The sequence below is a fragment of the Cavia porcellus genome, unplaced genomic scaffold, assembly GCF_034190915.1.
Source record: "Cavia porcellus strain 051 isolate PalLab524CR breed Dunkin Hartley unplaced genomic scaffold, mCavPor4.1 scaffold_9, whole genome shotgun sequence".
Taxonomy (NCBI): domain Eukaryota; kingdom Metazoa; phylum Chordata; class Mammalia; order Rodentia; family Caviidae; genus Cavia; species Cavia porcellus.
The window spans coordinates 91589407-91601545 of record NW_026947492.1 but is presented as its reverse complement, the minus strand read 5'-3'; the positions used below and the strand labels follow the sequence as shown (position 1 = coordinate 91601545).

The 12139-nt window shown below is 42.9% G+C and overlaps 1 long non-coding RNA gene across 1 annotated transcript; it reads left to right on the top strand.

Moving 5' to 3' along the window:
- Nucleotides 1-4700: 4700 nt before the first annotated feature.
- On the top strand, nucleotides 4701-11868 carry LOC134477739 (uncharacterized). Its single transcript, XR_010049937.1, has 3 exons — nucleotides 4701-4871; nucleotides 5409-5702; nucleotides 5820-11868. It is a non-coding gene; the product is annotated as an uncharacterized LOC134477739 (long non-coding RNA).
- The last annotated feature ends 271 nt before the right edge of the window (nucleotides 11869-12139 follow it).

The following is a 12139-nucleotide window of genomic DNA, read 5'->3' as shown; positions in this document are numbered from 1 at the left end:
AACCTGCACATGTGAATACTCCCTTTAAAGTTGTGGCTTTCCAGATCTTATTGCATTTAACATGCTCCAAATACCAGACACACTGCAGTAAAGCTTTATTGCTTCCAGTTCTGCTTTGTCATATGGAACTGACATGAAACAGGATCCACATAAATTAATTTTGTTGACAAAAGCCTTAAGATCTTCTGAAAGAAGTAGATAGCTGTACTCTCCACCTTAATTGAAAATGTTCAATGAAAGCTCATAGCATTTATCAATGTAGAAGTTGCTTGCAGTTAATCAGTCCACTTGTGAATATAGTTATTAATGAACTACATTTGAATTTGTCTGCAAAATGGATAGTACTACATGTGCTTTTTAAACAGTGCCAAGCTTTGTTCCAAATTCAGTCTTTGGAATAAAAATGTGTAATTGTTTTAATGTTAATTTGTAGGACATAAAATGACATTGTTTTTACCAGTAAAGACATTGATAAACCAAAATGTCAGCTGTTAGCTGTCCCATCATTACTGTGACAACAATATTATATCTGTGTCACACTGTACATGGAGGCTCTTGGAGAAACATGGGGTCTGGAAAACAGGCATCTTCTAGCTGGTCATTGTTCCCTGAGACAGGATCAGCTGTGGACAGAAGTTAGGACCTTGCTTGATGGAAAGCCCACTCCTCTTTATAGCTGGGCAGCCGCAGGCAAATTACTTAAACTCTGTTGACCTCCTTCCCAAACTCCTCCCTGTTCCCTACCTTCTCAGTAAAAGGGGAATTAAAATACAGCCTCGAAGGATTCTCGTGGATTCGATGTGTTAATGGTGAAAATTACTTAACATAATGTTTACTGGGAGCGTGTGGTAAATAGTAACAGTGATCATTATTATGTATTATTTTACATATAATATAATCAATCCAGACACATGCATATCTGTGTTTGGTTTTATTTTTGTTTGTGTTAGTCACTTTGAGAAGATTCTTAATATCCAGATGGTGCCTAAGAATCTTTGGCTAGGAAATTGTTTCTCTGGCCAATTGAATCTCCTGTCCTTTACCCTCTTCCCTGACTTCCTCCTGTCCCTACATAGAAGCCCCTCCTTCCCCCATTCTCTCTGGCTTAATTTATAAACATGTTTGGGAAAGATACACTGAAGAAGAACACTACTGTAAGATAATGTGTTCTTATCTTTTAATAGAATTAGTAAGTGCATCAGAAGCAAAGGTTTCTTGTCTAGTTTAATTGTTCTATTAGTTGATATTACCTCTCCAGTGTTTGGTGTCCTCTTTTCTCCCAGCACAAAGATGCCTTAATTGCTCTAAGTATAGTCCTGACCATGGACTTGGATTCAGTTCATTCTTGCCAATTACCTTCAAATCCAAGGAGTCCAGCTCTTGCCCTTTTTTCTGGCACCAACTAGCTCTGCAACTTTGGATAAGCCACTTACCCGCAGAGCCTCCATTTCTTCCTCTGTGACAGGGGCTGATGCTCTCTGTGACAAAAAAAGACTTCATTGATGATGTCATTGGTGACACGGAACCAAACAAGGCAAGACTGATAAAAATCTTAAAGCCAGGTATGGCAGTACATGCCTGTAATGCCTGCATTCTGAGAGACTGAGGCAGGGGGATTGCAAATTTGAGCAAAGCCTAGGCAAATTAGCAAGAATTTGTCTCAAAAAATAAATTAAAGAAGGGCTCAGTACAAATACCTGGGTTCGTTCCCAGCATTGAAAACAATTTATTTGAAAGTATCAATTGTTGTTTAATGATAAGGAAATAAGTATTATCAAGACGAGCAAGTCTCTTGCTAGCTTTCACAATAGGAGCCATCACCACTGTCACATGAGGAGAGCAGACTGAGTCCTTAACTCTCGGGACATTCTTAGTTTTATGCTGATACCAATCTCTTAAAACTGGAAAAAAGCAGAGCCTTGAATCCAATGCTCTGGGCTCAGCCCAATATGGTGCAGCTGCCTGTCTTTCTGTCTGCCTGGACCTTTTAAAAAGAACTGTCCCAGAGGGCTCAGGATACATATTTTTGAAAATAAACAGCAGTTTGGCTGAAGGGCAAATGCTCTTGCAATGAGAAGTCAGCTGTGAGCAGAGCCCTGCAGGGACAGAAAATGGATCAGTATAACATTCAGGTCCATTTGGTGGGACCAGTTTGCTCTCACAGGTTGAATTTTTGCTCACTAAACAGCAGTGCTGTAGGAACTGGGGTGGTGTATTGGTCCCCATGGGGTTACGCTACTCTCCCAAGTCTCCAGCGTTTCAGGTGGGCCTGCCCCTGCCCGATGGAGTGCAGCTGTGTCAACAGGCCTTTGAAGTTCACACACACACCAGCTGACTGGTCAGCAGCCCCTGAGATCATCACCATGACCTTTGTGATGGGAAGTCCTGAAAGGCATGCAGAAGCCAGCCTTGTTGGAATGGTCTGGGAAGGAAAAAAAAGGGGCATTTGAGGAGAGAGCCTGGGAGAAACTTACCCAGACTCCCCAGGTGAATCCAGCTGCACTGGCTGCTCACCAGTCCCTGGTCTGATAGCTCCAAATCAGTACAGTGATTGAGTTTCTCTTATGCTGACCTGAATAATTGCCTCTGTGAGACTTTATTATTAGTGACAGCCTGCTGGTGGTGCTGGCTGTGCTGTAGAATCCAGGACTCAGTCTCCAGGCATCACAACACAGACTGACCACATCCACCAGAATTTCAGGGCAATTTTCAATTTTAGGATTCTACATTTTAGGTCACTGATTGTCTTTTTTTCCCAAGCTTTTCTAGAGCTCCTTGTGTGGCAGACTCTGGGCAGGGACTTGACATCAGTGCTGGGCTGTCTGTTTGATCTTCATGACTCCCTGGAGAAGTGGGATGTTCTCATCCCATTTTGCAAAGAAGGCAGAGGTGGAAGTGTTTGGGAGCAGTTATAGCTTTCTGGGGGCAACGAAGCCAGCAGAGGGTACCTAGCCATTGATGCTCTAGCCTGTGTTCAGAAATTCCACCCTGAGCTGCCTTCCTGTTGTGGAGAGCCTTGGTGGATTCCATGCTGGGTAACTAGGAATCAGGATGTCTGGTTGACCAGCATGCATTGTTTTCTTCCTATGGCCCAAGCCCAGAGCCTTTCAGTCATCTGCTCATCTTTATTCTTGGTTTAGATATCGACTTGGCCACTGAGTCTTGTCACTGGGTCCCAACATCCCCTTATGCCTGCCTCTGCACTCGCACAACCACACTTTGGGCCAGTGTGGCAGGCTTTCAGCCTCCTTTGTCACCAGGTGTTCCCTTTCCATCCTGTCTGCTCAACTCTGCAGGGTCCATCTCCATTTCATGCAACTTTGTCCTAGAGCTTATTCTTTAAAACATTCTGGAGACTCTGTGGCTCACAGGAGAAAGTCAGAACTCCGGGTTTGACATGGAGACACTTCCCCCTCAGGCTGTCCTCCAGGTTCCTATGCAGGCTGGCCTATATCACTCCTGCAATAAGCAAAGGTTGCCTTGGACCTTCTGACCTCAGCGTCTTTGCTCATGCAGCATCGTGTACTTCCCCACTCCGCTTTAAAATCTCATCCCCTCTAATACAGACCTCATCATGGCCCCATTTCAGTGAAGTTTTCTACAGTTGCTTTTCAAGAATGATCCATCCTCAAGCATTTTGTAATCCTTGCCAGAACATCTCCCAAGTTATTTCATTGTAATTGTTTTGGGGACCACATGTCTCCCATATCCCAGTGAGAGCAGATGGTGTGTGTGTGTGTGTGTGTGTGTGTGTGTGTGTGTGTCCCTCCACTATGGTCATCAGTGCAGTGCACTGATTACAGTAGACATTTGCTCTTCCTAATGTTTGAAGTAATGAGCAGAGAAAACCAAATAGTAGCAAATGAACACTTGTGGTTTATTATGAGCCAGGCGGTGTTCTATGTGTGCTTGTAATCATTCCTGTAAGCCTTGCAGCAAGTCTGAGAAAGCAGGTGACAGAGATGAGACCAGGGTACTCGTTGAACCAACTTGTCAAGGATTTAACAGCATACCCACAAGTCACATCCAACTAGTCTGCAGGCCAACCAGTCTCCCACTGCCTTTCCAGTATCTTTTACCTTTGCATAGGAGGTCCTAGCATGTAGCATGTCCTTTTATAAGACCTACTGTGTGGACTTCTAGATTTAGCAATGTGCATTGGATAATTTGGGCTACTGGGAGAATCAGGTATGATTCAGTAACTAGTTAGGTGCATAGAACAGGAATAAAGACAGAGGCACAGACTAAGGTTTTGAACTTGGATACCAAGGAGAAAAAGCAGGAATGCTAGTGGGCCAGAGATATACTGCAGCCCACCAGGTAGACTGGCCAGCCAGCTTCCAGGTGCTTCCAAGGCTGCTATCCCTAGATGGCTGGTGCTCTGTAAAAATGAAGTATATTTTTCATGTGCTATAAAACACAGCAAGTTCATTGTGTAATAGAATACAGGCCTGGGACTCCTACAACATTCTACTTGCAGAATGAGATGATTACTTGGTTAATAATCATAATCGGTCCCATGCATACACCCTATGTTTTATCACTCCTGTTTTATAATTAACTTTTATATTTTCCTTAACTTTACAACTCGGTCTGTGCATCAGAGTGACTCCAAACCCATATTTATCTAATTTAGTAAAACATTCACAGCACTGCAATTAGAATCACATGTTGTGTGATCACCATCCTTTGCTAATTGCATAATTCTTTCTGAGTTTAATCATCAGATGGCATTCATTTTTTAAAAATATGTATATGGCTTGCTGCTGGTTATGAGCTGCATGTAGACTCTCAGGTTGAGGCACCTGTGATCATAGAAGCAAAGACCTTCCAGAGCCAACGACCAGGGAAGAACTCTCCATCATGTACAGGTGAGGAGCCAGAGACCCAGGTTAAGGAACTTCCTTTCCAAATAGCTGTGTATTAACAGTTTTTGATGGCGTGAAAGACGGACACATCTGCAGAGATTATCACCCAAACCATCCCAGGGTAGAATCATTCAAGCATCATTCAAGCCTTCATTCAAGCCTTCCTGACAGCACAGAGCTTAATCCTGAAGAAGATTAGTCTGGGCCAAAAAGAAAAAAAAAAAAAAAAAAAAAAAAAAAATCAGGTGCTGGGCAAGGAAGACTATTAGGATATTCTGAAATTGTAATGCTTTGCCCTTGTTTTTCAGTTTCAGGCTGCTGATTTCCTGCAGATGTGCCATTATGTTACACTCTTTCCCCTTTTCTTCTCCTCTTCATGTGAATTTTATTGTTTCTCTGTAAGGTAGATTAGAATACAGTAGAAGATGTAATCAGGAATTAGGGATTAACAGGGAAAGAATCAGACTATTTGACCTAGCAAAGAACTCAAATATCTTCCAGTTTACTCACTTAAATTTTTTTTTTTTTCCCACCATCAAGCCTGGAGCAGGATGCACAAAATGACAGGTGCATCTGGTTACAGACTGGAGACTCCCAAATTGTCACTGCGGTGCGCTGTTAGCAGAGAGACTCTGTGACCTGGTGCCCTATGTCCCATCCTCCCACGTAGGATTCAGCACTTTTTCATGGGGCCTTGGGTGCGCAGTCTGAAGCCAGTGGAGTAAGGAGGCAGATGCAGAGGAGAAGCCACCAAGATGGGGACAGCATTGCACCCCAGAATGAATTTGGAGCTGAGGATTTAAGAGAGGGCCGCAGAGCCCAGCACAGCACATGGTAGGAGCGCGATTGGTCCTTGCTGTGTGAATGTGGGTACAAGCGGGCAGCGAGGGCGCTATGAGGTTAGAAAGAGCACAGACTGGCTGCTGCCACCTGCAGGTTTTTTTTTTTTAGTCTGGAAGCACAAGAAATCACGAGGCCCACCACAATAGTCTTCATCTTTTCATCTGCCGGGAATGAAGACCAATATGGACGTGTTAAGAATCACCAAGTCCAGAGAAGATGGCCCAATGGTGTGCTTAGGAAGAAACGTGAGGTCTAGAAACCTTCCTGCCACTGCAGGGTGGGGGTGGCTGCATCCTCCAGGGCCCGCCTCCACCGTGAGTCCTGCCACCTATCAGATACCCCTTCTTGTCTCCTGGCTCCTACCTGACTCCCTATGGGGAAGAGTCGGCACTCCTCCGGGAAGAATAAACGTGCAGTGCAAATGTTCATCTTTTACAAAGCCTGCCGGAATGGAATAGACTTAGTAAACATGGAATAGACTTAGTAAAAATACTTTAATAGACTATATCAGTGATGAAAGCAATAAGGTTGAATTTATCTAGCAGACATGTGACGCAAAGTCTACTTTTACTTTAGAACAAAAAGTGGGTGAAACTTACAGTTTAAAAAAGCCAGTATGACTAGGTCTGCAGGCTTAGTGTGAAAGGAATAATTTTTTTTTTTTTTTTTGTACTGGGGATTGAACTCACATGCATGCTAGGCAAGCACAGGACTGACTCTCCTGCCGCGCAGCCCTTTATTTACTTCTTTATTAAGCTGCTCCAGGTGCGCTGAACTGCTCCTGCGTCTCAGCCTCTGGCGCAGCTAGGGTGACACGCATACGCCGTGCCGCAAGGCCGAGACCACGCTGCTGCACACGCAGGGCTGGATTCCCTAAGGTGGAAGCCAGGTCGGGATCCGTGAGAGTGACACGCCCCGTAGTGTTCTGCTGAGTCAGGTCAGGCGCAGTCCCGAAGTTCCCCTAGGGTTTTATTAGTTGCAACACCTTTCCCTGGCTGCAGAGTTTCAGCTTACAAAGCATCTGCCTGAGCGTTCTTTGCCTCCTCACCTGGTCCTGTTGAAACGGGTTTCTGTGTTGTTCCGGGCGAGCTGACCTGCTCAATCAAGGTCACCCAGCCAGGGCGTGGCTCGGCCCTGCCTCTGACCCTTGGTCTTCCGTCCCACCCTGTCCTGCCCGCTTCTGCAGCTCCCGGAACAGGCCCAGGAAAAGACATCTCCTTTCCTAGCTCCTCAGACCCTGGGGAAGGGATCTGGGAGCTGGGCGAGTGGCAGGGCAAAGGGAAATGGAAATAAATGAGCTAGCATTTATCAGGTGCCCGCTGAGTCCCCGGCGCCACAAGTTTTACACTTTCTGACACAGGGCCTCTCTGGAGGGGCCTTGGTCATCTTGTGGCTCCCACAGACCCTGGCATCCGGTTGGCATCTTCTTCCACATTCACTTCGTCTGTACCAGCCATCATCTAACCCATCTTCCAAGAAGGCCTGCGAGGCAGGTAGGGCTGGGCTTATCCCCTTATTTAATAACGAGGCACCAGAATGTACATCCAAGCCAGGTGTGATGCCACACCCTGGATCCCAGCGCTCCGGAGGCTAAGGCAGGAGAATGGCAAGCTCATTCCAGCCTGGGCAGCTGTGCAATTTAGCAAGACTCTGTTTTAAACTGTTTTTAAAAGTATTTTTTTTTTAATAAAAGGCTGAACACATAGTAGGTCAGTGCAAAGGCTATGTGGTCAAGTCTGAAGTTCAACCAAACAGAGCCAAAAGGAACCAAACTCGTGTCAACCCATCCTTTTATTCTTTTATTGAATATTGATTATGATACCTCTGTGTTCTAGGAACTTTGCAGTGCCCATACCCACACAGTGCACTAAAGCAGCAATATTTTTCTGGAAATTTCTGGAGGGAAATGTGTAAACAACAGAAAAAAGGAGATACTGGGAGGTTTTAAACCGGAAGGTCACACATGCAGGTTTTGCGGCCGTCGTGACAGGTTACGGCCAGTAGGTGGTGCTCAGGCTCCCAGGAGTCCTTCCAAGCCAATCTTTCATTTCATATTCATCGCTGTGTTTAAAATCATATTGAAACGCTGTATTCAATTTGATTTTAATTCCATTTATTTGCCTTTAATTGTTACATGCTCTTCTAAAAATGGCCAAATTAAATTTAGTTGTGTCACGGCTTCCTGGGTAAGTGAAAGACATGTCCAGGAAATTAGGCTCCTAAATAAGTTAGCACATCCAGTGATTGGTATTAGGCTGGGGATTCCTTGCACAGGAAATGCTCATGAAAAGGTCTGGAAGAATACACACCAAAGCATTAGTTATGCTACCTCCTGGTGGTGGAAATACAGATTATTAAAAAAAATTTGTGGACTTCCGGGAGAACATGGCGGACAGATAGCAGCAGCTACCCAGGCTCTCTGAAAGACCCAGCTTAGAATCCAGGAATGGTGCGGAGTGAGGAATCCTAAGCAAGAGAGGAGATATGCCCTGCTGACCCAAGAACGAACTGGGCTGAGAGAAACCAACTGGGAATGCAATCCTGGTGCTATAACAGGAACAGATAAAGCCTCAGTGTGAAAACTGGAGCCCGCGCCATTGGAAACCGCGATTGGGTTTCCTGCTGCCGCAGCTGCGTCTGAATCGGCTCTGCAGAGAGACAGCCGTGAAAGCTCTGAGAACGGGAAACGGTGAACAGAGTTGAGAGCAGGACGGGCGGGGAGCCGTGCATCAACCTGCGGTGAGTGAGAGAAACTGGGACTCTTCCACGATGTAGAAGGCTCCAAAAGAGGACATTCTGGGACCGGGCAGACTTGGCGGAACAGGGTGCTGTAGAGACTTCAGTCACATATCCCCCTCGCAAGCGGGATTGGTGAGCAGTGCCTAGCCTACATGACGCTGCTGGCTGAGACCCAGTAGACTAGCACAGCCCAGGTCCCAGCACCTGAAGGTGATCTGGAGGGGCAGGCCCTGCATAGACTGCCTGGTCCGTAACTCGCTGGTGTGCTGCGGTGGGCGGTAACACCTAGCCGGCACAATTCAATCAGACTGTGGCCAACAGGGAAGGAAGCTGGGCCTCCTATATACGCTTGCATTTATAAGGAACAAAGAATATGGGAAGAGCAGAGCAACAAGAAAGGCCCCTCGGCCCCCAATCCTGAGAAACAGGCAATAGCGGACATGGCACCAATAGACATAAAGCGCTATCTCCAGAGCCTCATAGACGAGTTCAGGAATGAAGTTATTAATGACCTGAAGCTAGCAATAAGCAGAATAGTTAGAGAAATGCTAAGCACCACCCAAGAAAAAACAGAGGGTGGAACGGAAGAACAGAAAAAGAGGGGAGAACTGTTTGATGGAGAAAATAGAGAAAGCATAGAATACGTGAAGCAGGTTCAAAGATTATCAGGAAACCGAAAACTGGCATAACAGCTTGAAAGAAACTAAGGACAGATTATCTGAACTGCAGGGCAGATTTGTAATATGGGAGCATGAAATGAAAAACTTCTTAAAAATAACAAAGAAACAAACAGCAATAATACAAAGACTAGAAGATGATAAGAGGATCTATAACTTAAGAATTAAGAACATAAAAGAAGAAGTAGGGACACAAACAAATGAACTACAAAAGCTACTTGCAGAAATAATCCAGGAGAATTTTCCTAATTTAGCAAAAGATAAAGATACTCAGATGTATGAAGCATTCAGGACCCCAGCTACCTACAACCCAAACAGAGCTACACCCAGACATATAATAATCAAAATACCAGAAATGCAATATAAGAACAGAATATTAAAAGCCGCCAGAGACAAGAAACAGATCACTTACAAGGGAACACCCATCAGAATTACAGCAGACTTCTCAGCACAAACCATCAAATCACGAAGAGCGTGGGGGGAAATAATTCAAGCTTTGAAAGATAATAACCTCCAGCCAAGATTGATATATCCTGCACAACTATCCCTGGAAATCGATGGAAAAACAAGGTGCTTCCAGGATAAAGAAGGAACTAGGGGAATATGCAACCACCAATTCAACTCTACAGAGAATACTGCAGGATATTCTAAAAAAGAAAAATACAAAGAATCCAGAAATAGTGGCAGAGAGGCCACAATGAGTGGAGCAGAAAACAAAATGAAGAAGACAAACTGACAACTAATGACAGAAAAAGAGCTCAACAGAAATGAGGCAGAGAAGATTGGATGATAGGAACAGCTATTTTGGAGAAAATGACGTCTTAATAGGTAATACTGATTTAGTATCATCTTGTTTTGAAGTCTCATCAAGCTTTTGTTCTTCTGTCTCCATTGGTCTTAGCATGTTGTATCTTATTGGATTTTATTATATGTGATAGTATAAATAAAAACTTTTATAGACAAGGAGATTATACAGAAACCATTGTTCATTTTCTGTTAGTTGATTCTAAATACCCTGTAATACTCTCATTCTCTTGAATGGTTTTGCATTGTTTTGATATATTTGATGCTACAGTATATGAAGTTATACTCAAAGATTTCAAGGAAAGAGACAATATGGTAACTACTTTTTTTTTTTTTTTTTTTTTTGTCTTTTTCCTTTTTTATCGGTACCAGGGATCGAACTCAGGACTGCCTGCTTGCAAGGCAGGCGCTTATGCCGCTGAGCTAAATCCCCAACCCCCAATATGGTAACTACTTTTATGTCGGGATTATCTTGTGGTAAAACACTATTTTGCTTAAATGGTTATGTTTTTTTTTCTGCGCTGTTTTGTTGTTATGCCCTCTTTTATCTCAATCTCCATTTTTACTTTTTTATTTTTATCCTTTTACTTAAGGGTAAAACAAATAAAAAATAGCAGGATATATTATAGTAACCCACTTTGATTTACTATTAACTTGATTTGAAGCCCTGTATTGCTCTCACCATCTTGTTTTGACTGATGTTCCTCTATTCTGTTTTGCTTGATAGTACCAGGTTCGAAAATGTAGGCAACAGCTCTGAAGATAGTGGGATTCATTATGACGCCCATTCTGGTTGACTATTATCTACTTTTGAAGACCTGTAATGTCTCCAATGTTTTGGTTTTGTTGGTTTCATTCTTTACTGTTTTGTTCAATTTTATTATAACTGATGATATAGGCAATTCTATTAGAGATAGCGGGAGGCATTATGGTAACCATTGTCGATCACCTTGTATTATGTTTTTACATTTTCTATTATGTCCACCCTTTTGATTTGACTGACTCTGTTCTGTTATGTCACATTTGGTTTTACTGTCTTCCAAAAAAAGTAATAAGAACTGTGGGAGCAATAAAACCCAAAATGTGTAATAGTCATTGTACAAAAGAGAGGAAAAGAAAGTGCTCTAAACAATATAACTGCATGTATATTTAAGTGTATAAGATAGACAATGATATTACTGAGTTTTGTTGGATCATTGAACAGAACTGTTTGGTCTCACTGTTTGAATGTCCACTATATAAGCTTTAGTTTTGTAACTTGAACAAATATTTCTAAGATGATAATATGTAATCCATTAACTAGTGATTTCCTACTGTTTATTTTTTTTTCTGAAATTCTGTATAACTTGTACCCTTTTTCTGCTTTTTTTCTTTTTCTCCTTAAATAAAATTAAAAAAAAAAGAAAAAAAATTGTGTTGGAGTTTGGTGGCACATGCATATAATCCCAGCACTTTGGAGACCGAGGCAGGAAGTTATCTGCCAGTTTGAGACAAGCCTGGGATACATAGTGAGTTCAAAGCCCACCTGAACTGCATAGAGGCCATGTCTCAAAAAAAAATTTTGTCTACTTTTGACATTTTTTTAAAAGAGCATGTTTCGCTTTGCTTGTCTTAAATGTTTTATCAGAGTTTAATCTGCCAATGGAAAAGTACACAAATCTTACAGCCTTGAAATTCCCTATGTATTTATGCACACATAGGACCACCATCTGGATCACGAACTAAAAGATAGTTTAGAGCCCCAGAATGTTCCTGCATGGCTCTTCCCAATGATCCCCCACTCCCAGGAACCGGTATTCTGACATCTGTCACTATAGAGCAGTTGGGACTCTTTTGTGAACTCCTTATATGTAGTATCACATCGGATGTTCTCTATAATGTTTCAACTCTTTTATTTATTCAAGTAAATGTATACAAATATATATTAAAAACTTATCAAACTGTCCTGTTTTTGTGTGTAGTAGAAACTTTTCATTTTCACTGGTGTGTGGTATTCTATTGTGTGATTATAATGTATTTATATAATCTTTACAATCAGAGAAAAATGACTAAAACTATTTAAAGGGCTGAGTGATGCAGAGCCTACCTGAGTTCGATTCCCGGTACATCCCCCCCGCCCCCCAAAAAAAACGATTAAAAATATAGAAATTGCATCCTTGCTGGAGGCAAGGAGACATTTCCACAGTAAGATAGTCCTCGGGGGCACGA